This window comes from Cebus imitator, unplaced genomic scaffold (genome assembly GCF_001604975.1).
Source record: "Cebus imitator isolate Cc_AM_T3 unplaced genomic scaffold, Cebus_imitator-1.0 Scaffold61, whole genome shotgun sequence".
In the NCBI taxonomy this organism is placed as follows: Eukaryota; Metazoa; Chordata; class Mammalia; order Primates; family Cebidae; genus Cebus; species Cebus imitator.
Window position 1 is genome coordinate 2,454,060 of NW_016107376.1, and position 8,090 is coordinate 2,462,149.

The window sequence follows — 8,090 nt, forward strand, 5'->3', positions numbered from 1 at the left end:
AGATGTGTGCCATGGTGGCTTGCTGCACCTGTCAACCCATCACCTAGATATTAAGCCCCGCATGCATTACCTAATTAACCTGATGCTCTCCCTCCACCCATATTCTATTATTTGAGGCCGATTTTACCCATGGAACTCCAAGATAACACTGAAATAGCACAGTGAAAAAACACAGAGGTAGAGAAGGCTTTTGGTGTCTTGGTATTTTCCTGGATTCAGATCCAAAGTCATTTTTTACCACTCCATAATAACAAACAGTTTTGGTTTCTAAGCTATGCACTTTCACACATGATCTCATTTAATCCTCAGAACAAAGGTAAGAAATAGGGATTACTATCCATTTTACAACTATGGAAACTGGGGCCTGAGAGGTTAAAAGATACCCATATTCAAACACAGTTACTATTGGGCAGAGTTGGAATTCACACCTAGATTTGTTTGACCCCAATTAACAAAGTCTTAACTTTATGGCTGCTATTGCCTGTCAAGAAGCAATAGATCACGTGCTAATTACAAAACATTTAAGTGTCATAAAATCAAATGAATCTGAAAGTCCTCCAGTCCAACTCTGTCATTTTGTAAGACAGAGGCCCTGTCATTTTGTAAGAAGAGGCTCACAGAAATTACCATACCCCAGATCTCCAGGCGAGAAGTTTGGTGCTAAGAGCAAATCTTTTGTGTGTGTGTGTGTGTGTGTGTGTGTGTGTGTGTTTTTTTTTTTTTTTTTTTTTTTTTTTTTTTTGAGACAGAGCCTTGCTTTGTGACCCAAGCTGGAGTGTAGCAGTATGATCTCAGCTCACAGCAATCTCGATCTGCCAGGTTCAAGCAATTCTCCTGCCTCAGCCCACACGCCCCAAGTAGCGGGGATTACAGGTGCACACCACCATGCCTGGCTGATTTTTAGTAGAGACGGGGTTTCCATGTTGGTGAGGCTGGTTTCAAACTCCTGACCTCAAGTGATCTGCTTGCCTCGGACTCCCGAAGTGCTGGGATTACAGGCGTGAGCCACAGTGCTGGCCTAGAGGGAATCTATTTGACCACTAAAGATCAGTAGTGAAGACTGACGTGCTGAATCCAAGATTTTTAAGCTGTTCTTTCACAAAGGTTCTTGAAGCGATCATTAGGATTGGTTAACCTAAAGCCTCTCTTCTGTGGCCAAGTCAACACACGAGTGATCTGAATGAACAGGACACATGATATAACACCATTGTGTGTGTGTGTGTGTGTGTGTGTGTGTGTGTGTTTCTCTCCATGTATACATGAGTGTTGAGGTTGAATTATGAACGAACTCAAATTTCAAGACCTAAATCAATGTTGATGCCATTGTTTATACACAGAAGGTATAATGTGTTCTGTTTCAAACATTTATCCACTAAAATGCCATTTTAGTTGCTACACATTTATCAGGCCTTAACAAAGTTTACTCAGCAAACATGCTGAGCTGCCATATGACGAGATAAGACAAAATTTAAAGGGAGTCATGAGACCGAATAGCTCTAAAGGTCAGAGGCAAAGTCAATAAGAATTTGTTGAACAGCATGAAGCTGAACATGAAAACATTTTAAAATAAATAAATGATGATTGATAACTAAGAAAATGCTTGCTTACGATAAGTACAAGTTTGTTTAAAGAACACAATATATTGCTATTTTCTTTTATACAATTAACTAATTATTGTTAAAGTTTAAGTGTGAATTCAGCATTTTTATAAACTAAAAAGATAATCTAAATTCACGATGACACATTACTTACTTCCAGTATGAATCATTGATAGGTAAATGTCAGCACCCATGACCTTAGAAACTTCTTTACCAATCTTAGAATTCACAGTGGTCTGAGTGGGAATCATCTTAATAAATAACACTCAAGGGAGAAAATTATATAACAATTTCTTATTCTTAAATTCATAAAACCACTTCTTATTAAACTCAGATGCTCATTTATATCCGTTGAACCTCTTATATTATTTTAAAAATTCATATAGAGCCAGGTGCAGTGGCTCACATCTATAATCCCAGCACTTTGGGAGGCCAAGGCGGGCAGATCACCTGAGGTCAGGAGTTCGAGAGCAGCCTGACCAACATGGTGAAACCCCATCTCTATTAAAAATACAGAAATTAGCCAGGCATGGCGGTACGTGCCTGGAATCCCAGATACTCAGGAGGCTGAGGCACAAGAATTGCTTGAACTCAGGAGGAGGAGGTTGCAGTGAGCTAAAATCGCACCACTGCACTCCAGTCTGGGCAACAAGCGAGACTCCATCTCAAAAAATAAAATAAATAAAAATGAATAAAAAATCAATACAGAAAATGTGCCTTAGAACATGTCACGTCCTAGAGAACTTTTCTTCCCCTCTCTCGGCGGATGAAGCTGTCATAATGAAAATCCAAATACCTTTGTTAACATTCAGAACACACTGTATAATTTGGGCTTTTGAAAGATGATTGCAAAGTCAGCATTGTTTCAAAGCCAGGAAGTGGAAGCCCCAAAAGTGACACAGTAACATTCTTTCAACAGTCAGTGAGAGTCTGCTATGAACAATGAATTCTCAGCTGGAGTCTGGTTTTGATGAGATACATGTATATGTGGTGAAATCAGGTCTGTGAACTTCTTATCTCTCCACAGCTCAAAAGGGACTCATTTAGATTAGAAGGTACAGGAAGTCTGCTTCCTCTTTTCAAGTGAGAAGTACTAGAATTATTAACTGGAAAGCTTTGATGACCTCCCAGAGGCCTGGGGAGAGTTGAGGAAGCAGAGAAATCTTTTGGTCATTGGAAGGGACCAGCAATTACACCTCTGAGCAAAGTCCAGGGTCATGTATTCAGTACTATTCCCTTTAGCTCCATGATGAGTTTTCTCTCCAAATTAGTACTTTCTCTATTCCTGATGGAGACTCACTCTTTCCCCCAGGCTGGAGTGCAGTGGCTGATTTCAGCTCACTGCAACCTCCGCCACCCAGGTTCAAGCAATTCTCCTGCCTCAGCCTTCTGAATAGCTGGGACTACAGGCACCCGAGTCAGGCCCAGAAAATTTTTTTGTATTTTTGTAGAGACAGGGTTTCACTGTGTTGCCCAGGCTGGTCTCGAACTCCTGAGTTAAGACAATCTGCCCATCTTGGCTTCCCAAAGTATTAGGATTACAGGCGTTAGCCACTGGTGCTTGGCCCAAATGAGTATTTTCTAAATGTCTACTTAGAGCTGGAATTCTTTTTCTTTTTTTTTTTGGAGGGGGGAGGACAGGATCTTGCTCTGTTGCCAGGCTAGAGTGCAGTGGCGCAATCTCAGTTCACTGCACCCTCCGACTCCCGGTTCAAGGAATTCCCCTGCCTCAGCTTCCCAAGTAGCTGGGACTACAGGCACCCGCCCCCACGCCCTAAACTTTTTGTATTTTAGTGGAGAGGGGGTTTCACTATGTTGGCCAGGATGGTGTCAATCTCCTGACCTTGTGATCTGCCCGCTTCAGCCTCCCAACGTGCTAGGATTATAGGAATGAGCCAAAGGGCCTGTCCGAGCTGGAATTCTTTTCCCATTGTTGTTTGTTGTTATTTGTTCTTTTGATAAAACAATATTCATTGATGCAAAATCCATAGAAGATATAAGCCTAAAGAGAGTAATCTCCTCAGCTCCCGAGAGGCTCACATTGTCCTGTAAAAGTCAAAACAGCAGTCTTTCCATATAGTTTTCCATATCTGATTCTAGTTGCTGAAATGACTTTTGGTCATCACTGAGTAAGCTAAATAACCAAGAGAATGTCATTTTGATAGCAGACAGGTGGTTAAGTAGGCAACTATAACATACTTCACTTTGTTGTTTATTTATATGAATTAATTTTAACTTCCAAATTGTTCCCCCAAAGTTTTTAATACCTAACAGGAGGAAAAAAACAACAACAAAAAACAGGACACAAGATAACAATTCAGTAGTGAGACATTTTCTAGAGTGTGCATTCCTCTTGCAGAGAGAACAGGAAAACAAGATATTGTCTAAATAAAAACAGAGGGGCCTGGCGCAGTGGCTCATGCCGGTAATCCCAGCACTTTGGGAGGCTGAGGTGGGAGGCTCTCTTGAGGCCAGGACTTCCAGACCAGCCTGGCTAATGTGGCGAAACCCCGTCTCTACTAAAAATACAAAAAAATTAGCCGGGTATGGTGGCATGCACCTGTAGTCCCAGCTACTCAGGAGGCTGAGGCAGGAGAATCTCTTGAATCCAGGAGAGGGAGGTTGCAGTGAGCTGGGATTGCACCACTGCACTCCAGCCTGGGGAAGGGGGGAGAGGAAAAGAGCTGATGTCTATTAAGAACTTTCTATGTTTTAAAACCCTGTGGTTTTAATAGGGTTTAACGCACTTATTAAAACCCTATGGTTTCTCCATTTTATCTTACTTTCTGTTATTTTAGAGACAGGCTCTTGCTCTGTTGCCCACATAGAATGCGGTGGCACAATCATAGCTCACTGCAGCCTCCAACTCCTAGACCCAAGCGATCCTCCTGCCTCAGCCTTCCAAATAGCTGGGACTACAGGCTTGCACCACCACACCTGACTAATTTGTTTTAATTTTTATTTTTTATAGAGACATGGATGACTTGCTGTGTTGCCCAGGCTGGTCCCAAACCCCTGGCCCCCAAGTGATCCTCCTACCTCATCCTCCCAATGCACTGAGGAGTGCATTGGCATGAGCCACTATACACAGCCTATTTTCCTGTTTTAATGATGAATAAACTGAGGCACAGAGAGATTAAACACTATTTCCAAGGTCACATAGCAAGCAAGTAGAAAGATCAGAACTTGAGTCCCAAACCCTTAACCCTTGCAGCACACTGTCGGTGGCAGAGACAGATTATAGAGTCTTATGGGCCAGGATAAAAGTTTTGGATTTTATTCTAAGTTTAATATTAGGTTGGTGCAAAAGTAGCCACTTAGAGGAGAATGTGACGCAGTAAAATCAAGACACAGAGAAGTCAGCAGAGCAGCTGAAGTGCAATGAGACTCTTACCCAATTCACAGCAGCTAGAAGATAATGGTTCAGAATATTATATGACTAGCCTTAATTAACAATCCCCCAAATCTGCTTCACCCGAGGGGAAAATGGCTAGAGGAATTTAAAATCGAATGACTTAGGCACAACACTGAGAAAAAAGTCTGGAGCAGGAGAAAATTACTAGTCATTTTTAAATGATTTTTGAAAAAACATTTGGCACACAAAGCACTGATGGTCATCATAATCTCAGAGGATAGGGGAAAAGGCAATATACTGAAATACACTCCAAGGTAAACTAGAAACACTGTTATTTATTTCTTTATTCATTTATTTATATACTTTAGAGACATGGTCTCACTCTGTTGCCCAGGCTGGAGTGCAGGGGTACAGTCATAGCTCACTGCAGCCTCGAGCGCCTGGGCTCAAGGGATCCTCCTGCCCCAGCCTCCCAACTAGCTGGGACTACGGTCTCAGTCATGCATCCATTCATTTGTTCACTGTCTCAAACACCTAGATTGTCTAAGATACTGTACTAGGAATTGCGGAAGATGCAACAATCAATAGGTACGATTCCTACCTTCTAACAGCTTCCATTCAAATACAGCACTCAGGACTAAACCTTAGAAAGCACAACTTCATCATGTATTTATTTACTATTTTTGAGACAGAGTCTTGCTCTATCACCCAGGCTGGAGTGCAGTGGTATGATCCTGACTCATCGCAGCCTTGACGTCCTGGGCAAATGAGATCCTTCCACCTCAGAATCTCAAGTAGCTAGGACTACAAGCATGCACTACCATACCTGGCTCATTTTGTAAATATTTTGTAGAGATGGGGATCTCACTATGTTGCCCAGGCTGATCTTGAACACCTGGCCTCAAGTGATCCTTCTGCCTCACCCCCCCAATGCACTGGAATTATAGGCATGAGACTCCACACCCAGCTAAACACTGTTATTTTGACATTATATACTCACTGAGGTAGGGAAGACAAGTAATATTGCCAAGCAATAAATGATGATATGGGACACCTACCTCACGTGTTAGTTCTAATGAAGGAATACATCAGTATCTGTAAAGCACTTAAAAACAGGTTTGACATATAGAATGGTCATGTATGTGTTAAATAAATAAAAAGTAGCAATAGTGAAATAATTTATTTTTTTCAAATTAATTGGGACAGAATAGAATATATCAGAATGCAGTAAATAGTAAGAGTAACATAATTTGTTTACCTTTGGCTATCGTTACACTGTAACTCAGTATCTGGGATATCAGGGGAGGTCACAGGTTTGAGAAAGACTATCACACTACAGAGATTAAACAAGATCTTGAGTTTACTTCGAATATTTGCCTGTTCACATCACAAAGAAAAATGCTACCCTACAGATGTAACCCATACAGGTGAAGGTAGCTTACACCAGCTAACAAGAGACTCTTATGTGCATCTCTTCCTAATTCCATGATCAGTGTTCAGTGATACCATCTTCATAGCTTGAAATTAGTCATAGTGGGAGAATTTACACCACAGACATTGGCAAATGCCACAAAGCAGGACTTCCCCACTCCTCAACCCCACTCCGCAAAGGCAATGGATTAAACACTGACCACTGTACCACTGCCTGCGCTCAAAACTGTACTAGCTTTCACCAAATAATAATAATGAATTCAAGACAAATATTCAACCCATTATCAGTTCTGGAAAAGCCTGTGGGCATACATTCTCAGCTGTGAAGTAGTTGCAGTAACTTCTTTACGGAAAGCATTAGGTTGTTATCAAGTAAATTCAAAAATCTTAAGATCCTGTTTCAGTTCTTTGCCACACACTGCATAAATCTGACAATAAATAAATGTGTCATTTCTGTATTTTATACAATGTGAAGTATTCAGAGAATTCTTTTGTCAGAAGACACAACTAGAAAGCTAGATGGTTTAAATTTTAACCTTTTTTTTTTTTTTTTTGTAGAGATGGGAGTCTCACTATGTTACTCAGGCTGGTCTTGAACTCCTGGGCTCAAGAAACTCTCCCACCTCAACCTCCCAAAGTGTTGGGTCCAGGTGTGAGCCACCATGCCTGGCCCACTAGAAGGTTTAGAGATCATTTTCCCCTCTACCACTGCTTTATAGACTTATCTAACACTGGACAAGTATTACTAAAATCTTAATATTATCAATTTTAAAATATTCCATTTTTAAAGATTGAGAAAATGTTCCAATCTAAAATTCCTAATCCTCAGCTTTTCATTCATAGTGTGGTCCTTATTCCCAAGAGGTAGATGGTTAGACTATAAAATTGTATTTAATTTATAATATATATTTTATATAAAAATAATTACATTATTTATGCATGTCACTGATAATGATATATATTTCTAGATATATTTGACTCAAAATATATAACATGTAAATAAATGCTGAATTATTCATATTCCATTATTCTTATCAGTGTCCCTGAAACATTTATTTATTTTATTTTATATACATATATATGTATATATATATAAAATATACTGTTGAATATGTTTAAAGAAAATATATATAGTAAGGTAGAATGTGAAGATGCATATTGTTATCTCATTGCCAAAGAGAAATAATCCTAATCTTTGAAAAGTTCTGAAATGCCTCTACCTGTATTTCCTCCTTTATTCCAAATAGGAGTTTTGAGTGCTGAGATACAGACATGAGCTAGCAATGCCAGCGGGAGCTGGATGACAGGACCTGATGCGTAATGGATTGAACCTAAAGCATTGCATTCTGGATCGCCTCCATGAGCTTGAATTATGCATATTTACTAGCGTAGTTTAAGAGTCCTGGGACCCCTAGACCAGGAGCTCCCCAGAAGGCAGCCTCTGTCTGTTTCTGGTCAGCTTTGTATCCCTAGCACCGGTGGAGTGCCTGGTATTGGTATGGAACAGATCTACCATAAAGATTTACTGAATAAAAGGTGTGAGGGGCCAGGTGCGGTGGCTCACGCCTGTGATCCCAGCACTTTCGGAGGCTGAGGTGGGTGGATCAGCTGAGATGGGGAGTTCAAGACCAGCCTGACCAACATGGAGAAACCCGGTCTCTACTAAAAAAAAATACAAAAAATTAGCTGGGCATGGTGGTGCGTGC

At 40.6% G+C, this 8,090-nt stretch overlaps 1 protein-coding gene across 1 annotated transcript in view; it reads right to left on the bottom strand.

Annotated features, from left to right (window-relative positions):
• TMEM236 (transmembrane protein 236) overlaps positions 1–8,090 on the bottom strand; it is a 47,369-nt gene that overhangs the window by 1,553 nt on the left and 37,726 nt on the right. The window lies entirely within an intron of this gene.